The sequence below is a fragment of the Astyanax mexicanus genome, chromosome 19 (genome assembly GCF_023375975.1).
Source record: "Astyanax mexicanus isolate ESR-SI-001 chromosome 19, AstMex3_surface, whole genome shotgun sequence".
Classification (NCBI taxonomy): domain Eukaryota; kingdom Metazoa; phylum Chordata; class Actinopteri; order Characiformes; family Acestrorhamphidae; genus Astyanax; species Astyanax mexicanus.
Genome location: NC_064426.1, coordinates 7776479 through 7786881, shown reverse-complemented (window position 1 = coordinate 7786881; position 10403 = coordinate 7776479).

Below are 10403 nucleotides of genomic sequence, written 5' to 3'. Positions count from 1 at the left end.
CCATTGTTTCAGTTCATTAAATACTCTCAATACTTGTTTGTTCTAAACCAGGGATCGGCCACCTTTAACACCCAAAGAGCCATTTGGACCCGGTTTCCACAAAAAAAAAAAAACGTGTGACAGAGAAACTTTTATTTTTTTTATGTAATTAACACATTTTGAACATTTCGATTTAAAAAAAAAAAAAAGCAACACTTCAAGTTGAAGGTCTCTTTCAAATAAATTAAAAAGCTTAAACTTAAATTATTCACGTAATAAACAAAATCTCTCTTGTTTTTAAAGTCCGCGAATAAATGTCCTGAAATCTTAATGAATGACTCTATCATATATTTTTTTTCCGTCTGTGAACGGTGTCTGATGCCTGACTAATTCCTGAGCGGCAACAAAACTTGCATATGTAGTTAAAAAAAAAAATATATATATATGATTTTATTTGATTACTTCCAATAATCTTCCAATTTAGAACAAACAGTATTCTTTCAATTTAGAACTAACTTCTAAAAAAGAACTAACACAAATAAAATGCACTTAAATTAATACTTTCTAAAAATAATTTGTATTCCCAAGCCACGCGGAGGCGCAGTTCTAAAGCCCTGTTCTAAACAGACAACACAACATCATATTCAGGTACAATTCTGATGAACACCAGCAGTCTGCTGATCAGTATCAGAACATGTGCTGTTTCAGGAACAGGTTCACATTACAAAAATCACTTACATTAATGATTTTATTTTCCTGTGCAGCATCATAATTAATTACATACATTTACCTTGGATTCGTGATTATCACATTACCAGGCTGAAATGATCCAATTATGACTTTATGCTTTAATTAAACACAGGTCTGATTTTTTCTCAGGGTTATACGAACAAGTCTAATTATCTGATCTTTTCAAATCTTATCAGTTCAAATCCATTATTTTTTTTTTTAAACATTTTTGTCATATCTAGATTGTATCCAGATTATTATTATTTTTTTATCTGGAGTGCCAGAAATCCTTAAAAATCCAAAACAAATTTGCGTGTGTACCTGCATTCACACAGCAGAAAGTAAAAGTGTCCCAAATCCGAGGTGAGGTGTGTCATTGTTGTGGAAGTGTTAACGGCAAAAAAACAAAATGAGTATAAATAATAAATAAATTATAGAAAAATAAAAATAAATAGGATGTAGGCATTGGTGTTTCTTTAATGAAGCTCCTAATGTGAACGTAGCCTTTATTGTTGGGAAAAAAAATTCAAATTGAAACATTTGCAGGGTAGAATAAATAAAGCATTAAAGTGAGCTTTTGAGAGGGTTTTTATTATTATTATTACTATTATTATTATCATTATTATTATTCATATATACTAAAATGAAAAAATGTTTAAATGCAATTGAACAAATTTTGCTCTGAAATAAAACATGCAGATTCTACTGCAGATTTGACCATTTTACTTAACCCTTGTGTGGTGTTCATATTTTTGTTACTCGTTTACTTTGTTACTTGTATTTAATTCAGCTAAATTAAGCAATTTTACATTAAAATGCTTTACACATGCTTGCTTCACCTAAATTGCGAGCAATATAAACAGCTTACATGGTTAATATTTGCCCTTTACCTTTCTTATGTTACATTTCTTTCAAAAAGTGCTACTCTTTTTTTTTATTAGTTTTTTAATAAAATGTAAAAGAAAATGAATTAAACTCAAGATATGAGTAGAAAATTTGTTTAGTTTCAAATTTACAAATGAAGCAATGTTTATTAGCCCTTGGCCATATAAATTTAAAAATAAATATATAAATGTGTTTTGATATATGTTTTTCACAAAAAATGAGCCAATGCCAATGAGTTTGAGTTAGAAAAAATATTTTTTTAGTATCATTTGATGAAAAATGAAAACGGGTCCCACAGACCCGAACACCACACAAGGGTTAATGGTTGGCAACCTCGCAGTGACCTCCAGCTGTTAACAAAGATAAACATTTTGGCACTACCATCAAAGAATTGGCTCCAGCATCAGGGGATCTCCTGTTCACTTCCTATTTATGGTATACTCTCAAAAGAGAGATCATTTAACAGATTTTTTTTTTATGCTGGTTTAACGTTTTTAAATTTAGGGTTACTCGAAACCTGATGATGAAATAGATTTTTTTCTGCAGTGGTAGTCACTATACTGCCAGGATAAAAACAGCATATTCAGCAAAGAACCGCTTTCAGCTACAGAAAAAACAAGTGAATCATTCAATAAGAATAAGTCCAGACAGTCTAACAGAGGAAGAGGAGATCTGCTGAAGGTGACCCACAGGAGAAGACAACACACTGATGGTAAGTAAGAAAGACTAACAGACACACTTAATACACAATAGATGGTGCCTGGAAGAGATGGTGCAAGTAGATTTCTGCTGTCAGCACTATATTTTCAAGTGAAGAACAGCAGGGTATATGCTCTGTAAAAAAAAAATAATAATAAAAGTGTTATGTTGTATGCAGCCAGATTAATAGTAAAGCTGTTTACTAAATAACGTTACAAACAGTGCCATAAGTATTCACTCACCCATCCAAATCATTGAACTCAGGTTTTAATCATTTCCAATACGACAGGTGTATAAAAAAGCAGCAGCTAGTCATGCAGACTGATTCTATATACATTAGTGAAAGAATCGATCACTCTCAGGAGCTCAGTGAACTCCAGCACTGTGCTCATGTGCAACAAGTCCAGTCGTGAAATTTCACGACTCACTACTAAATATTCCACAGCCAATTGTCAGTGATATTAAAACTTACATTGATATACACTGCCTAGCTAAAAATCCTCAATTGAATTTAACTTAGTAAATGATGTTGGGTTGGTTGATGCTGCAGTTGGTCTGCAGGTCTAGGTTCAGCAACAGTATGTGCTGAAAGAATGAGGTCAGCTGACCTACTGAATATAGACCAGGTTATTCCATCAATTAATTTATTTTTTTCTTCCCTGATGATACACACGGAATATTCCAAAATGACAATGTCAGGATTCATGGGGCTGGAATTGTGAAAGAGTTCAGGGTTCAGGGAGCAGGAGATCATCATTTTCACACATGGATTGAGAGAGAGTTCACCACAGAGTCCAGATCTTAACCTCATTGAGAATCTTTGGGATGTGCTGGATGGAGAAGAGAGGCTTTGTGCAGTGGTTAGTCAGACTCTACCATCATCAATGCTGCTGCAAGATCTTGGAGAAAACTTAATCCAGCAACACTGGATTAAAAAAGAAAATCTTTTGACACTGCAGAAGCTTAATAAAACAATGCCACAGTGAATTCGTGCCACACACGTGTTATATGATATTTTTATATACACATACTGTTTTGTACTAGAGCATTTTTTGGTGCTCAGAAACAGTCAAGCAGAATTTATGCTTTTAGTATTTTACTTCGGCTACTGTGGATAATTTGATATTTTCAGATGGATTTAACTGGAATCTTTCTTAGTGCAGGCATTGTGTTTGTAGGAGTATCGTGTGAGCTCTTGTTATGAGTGGGTATCTCTATCCTACTCATCATGTTGTTCTGATTTCACTCTAATTACTGCTGAGTAACTCTCAGCTCTCGACAGGAACTGCATTACTCAGTCAGCAGATACACCAGCACGGTCTTTCTGAGGGCTCGTTTATAATTACTCACCTCTAAGATTAGCTATGGCCACTTTCAGACACTTTATTGGAAACATTGTTTTTTTGCAGCTCCATCTTTGTGATGTAGAGTTATAGATTACAGGCTTTCAGTGTGTACACCTAGACAGACACAGATACACAACAAAACCTGGAGAGAGCTGAAATTTCAGAGTTAAACAGTTTGGTGTTGAATATTTCAGTCTTAACCCAAATAAATGAGTGTACTGGCCACTTTTTTTTTTGTTAGAAACAACCAAACATTGGTACAAACCTGTTACTCGATCATAAACTAAAAAAAACAACTATTGTAACGAAGAGGAGGCAGGATGCAAGCGCAAGTCGGTTTTATTTTCCATATAGAAAGAGTAAACAAGGAACAAAACACTATGGAATAATATAAATAAAAGGTAACTGAAACAAATCACTATAAAACAGAGCATAAACTAAAAGACTGAAACAAACAAGCAAAAATAACAAACAAAGAAACAAACTACATAAAGCAAACATGGATCTCTTAAGACAAAAAACACAGCAGGTCTAAGACAGATTAACAAGATCCGGACAGAGTAACAGGACAGTTCAAACAAAAAGCACGACACAGAACAAAGGAGCACATGGGGTATTTATACACAGGCACACAGTAGGGACACCTGTGGAGGTAATGAGGGGGGCGGAGTTACAAATGAGACAGGAGGGGTTACAGATGACAAGGCGGGGCTAAGGCGGAGACAGGACCAAAACACAACAGTAGCACATGGCTGGGAAACATGACAGGTAAACAAAACAAGAGAACAGAGGACAGGAGCAGGAAGGAACCAAAAAAAAGAAAGACACTGTACAGACACAGGCAGAGTTCTTTGAGAACCTTGCGTCATCAAGCGTCTCGAGATGAGAGAAAGAGGCCGTTAAATGTAGGTCACTAGTTAACATTGAATTTTGATTTTAGTTTTTACATTTATTGTGCAGTTTATCAACAAAAGGCAGTGAAAAGTGAGAAAAGTTTTTCTCTTCAAAATAAGCTTTTTTTCATTTTAGATTTGACTGTATAATACCCATATGATAATAAAAATAAAATGACAGAATGCCTTATATATTATAATTTTATAGTAAATATAGAAAATAGTAAACATCACCTATATTAAACAGCTATAAAAAATACCTCACCTAAAGACACAAAAAATAGGTAAATTCAATTCAACCACAAGAACAACCTTTCTTAAATAAGCAGATTTTAAACGTATTGATTGACTAAAGGGTACCACTTTAAAATAAGACTACCTTTATAAAGGGTTTATAACTGGTTTACAGTTAGTTTATTAATGGTTACTGATTAGGTTGTAAATGTCTTACAAATCATTAATAATCATTTATAACATACAGCACGTAGAAAGGGCAACAATATAGATGGCTGTGGGTTCACTGTTTGGCAAACAGGTCATTGTTGCCCTTTCTATGTAGGAGTTATAACTGATTAGTAATGATTTTTAAGGCATTTACAACCTAATAAACTAGTAACATTAATAAACTAATTGTAATTAACCATTGATAAACCCTTTATAAAGGTAGTCTTATTTTAAAGTAGTACTGACTAAAGTTCTTCTAATTCTTATTTAACTCTTTTTTTTAGTTATAGCTTAATAATTTAAGGAGTTAACTCAACACTTACTCAACACTTTTTGACTAGAGTTTGCTCTGCTGAAGTTAAAACAGCATTAGATTTTTTCAATGTGTATATTTCTTAATCAGTTATCAATTTCTGACCATAAGTCTGCTCTTGGTTGGATAGTTTTAGATGGTGGACCACCAATCTCTGTTTTAGTGACTCAGGGAAGTACTGCAGTTATCTGATTATTAAAATAGTCATTAAAACAGCATTCTATGATTATTTGCTATTTGGACAGAATTTTAGCTTAATAAACTTAATTCTTAGTCCAATACCGACAAACTTCAATGTTCTGCAGTAATACGATCATAACGTGCATGTAAACACACTTAAAATTTACTTTTTACTGTAACCCAGCTAACAGAGACCTTTATAAGACAGTACCAGCACATTAAAAATGTTAAATTAATTGTTTTTTGAACATCCAGAAAATGTTTACACATTGAACTTTCTGAGAAAGTTAACTGTGAAGTTTAGAAAAAGTCCACAACCAAAAATTGTAAGCTGGACATTTGAACAAGAAGATAAAATCCTTATTTTGCTAGTACTGACCCACGCCCTTGACTGGGCAGAGAAGAAGAAAAGAGGGGGAGCTTCGCTGTAAAGCGTGAAGCCGAAGCCCCCCCTCTCACGAAGAGAAACATGAGAAGAGAATAAAATTAAAGAAGGAGGAAGATGGGGAGGAGGTGGGTGCGAGGTTTGTTCAATGAGCATGTAGAGAGGAAGTGACGGTTTAAATAGGGAAGGAAGTGGAGCAACTCCTAAAACTTAGTTATGATACATAACTCCACTTAGGGTAAACTGGAGGTAAATAAACAAACCTAAAGGATTAGCCGTTAGCTGCATCATGCTAACAACAGAAAGAACAGTAACACTCGCATCTTAATTTTAAAACACGATTTAACAGAGTGGTGGAACTAAAGAGCTGCTCAGTAGATTAACAGTGGGCTTTTAGCAGTGTTTATATATACAGTATGAGCACAGTGGGATTGTTCCAGTTACTGTACATGTCAGTGTGAATTAGCTCTGTGGGGGAAAACTCCAGAAAAACAGAGGAAACTCATGAAGATAAAATCCCTAGTGTTTAAAACCCCTGTTTGAGTGTTAGCAACACATTTCCTGTGATATCTTAGCAACTAATTAGCCAAAACATTAAAAAAACTACCTGCCTTAAATTGGGGGTTACCTTTTTACCTAGAAGCCACGGAGTCTACACAGGAAGCTGATCCTGTAACCTCTGTTGGTTTCAAGAAAAGGCATCCATGGATCACATCCATGGGCAACCATGACCCCATCATTGCTTTACTGGTTTTCCTGCTTTGGAGAACTTTAAGTACGTCACTGATTCACAGAATTGAGATAAAACAGGTTTTAATTTTTAAAATAAATAGTAATAATGCAAAATCTGAAGGTATATAATTATATATATACATATATATATATATATATATATATATATATATATATATATATATATATGTATATATATATATATACACACATATATATATATATATATATATATATATATATATATATATATATACATATATACAGTTTTTCTAAGTCACTTTGATGCATTTCAAATCAAATTATAATTAATATTTGCATCACAGTGTGTGCATTTCTGAACAGTGTGTACAAACAACACCACATAATGGATGACATGCACTACAGCTAATGCATGTAGTTCACTCGAAATCTTTTGGTATCAAAGGTATAAATGTCAGTAAATTACAGAGAGACATCAGAATAAAAAGCTCTTTATGAACAAGTCACTCAAAATTACTGTTCTTTATATGAATTTTCTTAATACTGATGTTTTGATAAAAAATCTACACTTCTTCCTGTAAATCATAAATCATATTTATAATCAGTATATAGCCTGCACATATACAGTGGTTGGACAATGAAATTAAAACACAACGCAGTTTTGCATAAAAAATAGTTTTTAAACTCAAAATATTGAGGAGGACAAAATGTTGGTGCACGTCTTGCTGGCGCATCTGTGACCAAGACAGCAAGTCTTTGTGATGTATCAAGAGCCACGGTATCCAGGGTAATGTCAGCATACCACCAAGAAGAACGGACCGCATCCAACAGGATTAACTGTGGACGCTGTAAGAGGAAGCTGTCTGAAAGGGATGTTCTGGTGCTAACCCGGATTGTATCCAAAAAACATAAAACCACGGCTGCTCAAATCACGGCAGAATTCAATGTGCACCTCAACTCTCCTGTTTCCACCAGAACTGTCCGTCACCACAATAAATTATTGTAGTCTAAAACCAGGTGTTTCAGTTTCATTGTCCAAACCCCTGTATATATTGCACATACTGACTAAAAGATAACTAAAGATGATTTTACTGGTCAGTATATTATTTTTATTGTAATTTCAGGACTCTATAAGAAGAAGAAGCCATGAATGCTTGTGGAACAGAAACAGGAAAGCAGGCTCTTCCTGTGAGCAGAAGGAGAAGCGACAGAGATGGACAGAACAGGAGGTAGAGGAGAAAAGTGTTTTCTCACTTCCTCTGCACGGACTTCTCTGTGGGAACTGGGGAAATGCCAGGAGTCCAGAGTGGCTCTCAGACTGTCTGAGCGTGTTTGTGTGTATTTACCTCCTTGTTGGGACCACATTCCCCACCAAGTATGAAGAAAACAGGAGTACTGTGGGATTTAGAGAGAATTTAGCTTATCTCTGGGAGGGAAACACACGGTATAGTTATAGATATGCAGCATTTTTTGGACACCCCTGTTGATACTGTCTGTGTCTGTGAATAGCAAAGATAACAAAGTGAAAACGGATCTCCAAAAGGCATGAAGTTGATTTTTAATGTATTATTTTTGGCTTGTACAATTTTGTGAGAAAAGAAAAACAGCACCATACAAAAGTTTAGAGTTTAGATTTTTCTCCAAGACATATCCAAGAATTTTTGGAAACAAGTGCTGTAGATTGAGTTAAAATAGAACTATTCAGTTGCAATGAACAATGATCTGTTTGCAGAAAATAAGCTGCAGAATCTAAGGAAAAGAACACCTTTCCAACTGTTGAACATTAGGAGGGAGGGCTCATCCTTTGGGTTGTGTTGCAGCCAGTGGCACATGGAATTTAAGTAGTAGAGGGAAGAATATATTTAATTAATATAAAAAAAAAGTTAAAGATGCAGCTCTGGAAGAAATAAGAGACCACTTCTTTGATTTAACCAAATTGAAAACCTCTGGAATATAATCAAGAGGAAGATGGATGATCACAAGCCATCAAACCACCAAACTGAACTGCTTGATTTTTTTGCACCAGGAGTAAAACAGCATAAAGTTATCCAAAATCAGTGTGTAAGACTGGTGGAGGAGAACATGCCAAGATGCATGAAGAAAACTGTGATTAAAAACCAGGATTATTCCACCAAATATTGATTTTTGAGGTCTAAAAGCTCTGCATCTTTTTTTTTTTTTTTTTTGTTATTTTAGCCATTTCTCATTTTCTGCAAATAAATGTTCTAAATTATAATTTTTCCTATTTGGAATTTGGAAGAAATGTTGTCTGTAGTTTATAGAATAAAACAAAATGTTAATTTTACTCAAACATAAACCTATAAATAACAAAATCAGAGAAACCTATTCAGAAAATGAAGTGATCTCTCAGAGCTGTATCTACACTTGGTGTAGGTAGCCTCATTGATTATATCTTGTCCAGTCCCACCCACTTTGTCCACGCCACGCCTTTCAGTCTCGCCAGCTTGTAGTGTATACACAGTATTTAAGTCCGCTAACTGCCCTGTACATTGTTTACTTCCGTTCAGAGGCGGAGCTAAAACATGACGCTAAGAAAGTCGGCTGAGCTGGATGCACTGGACGTCCAACTCCGCCTTCCTGCAGGCTGCAGTCAGTACCCTCTCAAAATAACGGGAAAAGTAGGAAAAATGAGCCGTGGATACAGTTGGTTTGGCGAATTTGAACTAATCTAGAGTACTGTGTCTGAAGTTGCTGCTGCTGATGGTATAAAATTCACAATAGCAGCAGCAACTACTATGGAGACGAAAAGAATCTGTTCATTCATTTTATCCTTATTCTGGAAAGGCTTTCCGCCGAATGAACCACCCGCTGAATTATCAACACGCCAACGTCAGACGCATGTCCTTCTAAAACCAATCAGCGCCAAGTTAAGGAAAACGCATCGATACGTAAGTGATGATGAAAGGATGTAGGAGTATCACACAAAAGTCTTTGGTGCGCTCCCTAAACTGCAATATATACAATGGAGCACATGAACACATGAACCTTAGTTCGGACCACGGTCCAGATTTTCAGGTGTGAAAGCACCCTTAGATTAGGTTTAAAGGTTAAAATCTCTTGTATTATTCTGAGTTGGCTGTATTCACCATCTGATGAAAATGTTCATTATAGATCGTATAAAAAGGTGTTGCTGTATTACAAATGGGTGTACAATTTCACAATGGTTAGCGGTGCTAATATGCCCAGTCAGCAACAAGCTAGAAAAAAAGTGCTAGCCAAAGCAGGGCCAACGGTATGGATAATGAATGAGGTGCACGGTGTAACTCTATAACAACAATAGGGTTAGACAATCAGCAGACAGCTGAACAAATGCGACTTTGCTTATTATTCCTGCTCTCAAAGGCCGCGAAGGTGTCAGCGTTACACAAAGGCAGTGGAATTATGAACCTATTAGGCAGAATTCTGTTTATGCCCGGGTGACTGAGTTATAGCATTATATGGCAGACTGGTTATGAATATACTGGCCATAATCAACTGTACATAGCCTGAGGTTGTGTGTGGGTGGGTGTGGATGTGAGGAACTTCAGCTGTCACTCCCTAGAGCCTGAACAGAATGAGTGGATGGGGGGAAAAAAAGTAGCTCTTTCTGACTGGTGCAGGGGAGGGGGTAATATGACCAAATTACCCAGACACCACACCAATGTGAAAAGGATATACCTTAAATCACTTTATTCACCATTGAATCATCAATATCAAAGCACAGTCATTTTATGTACAGGGGTTGGACAATGAAATTAAAACACCTGGTTTTAGATGATTCTTCACATTAATGGAATTCTGTCGTGATTTGATCAGCCGTGGTTTTGTGTTTTTTG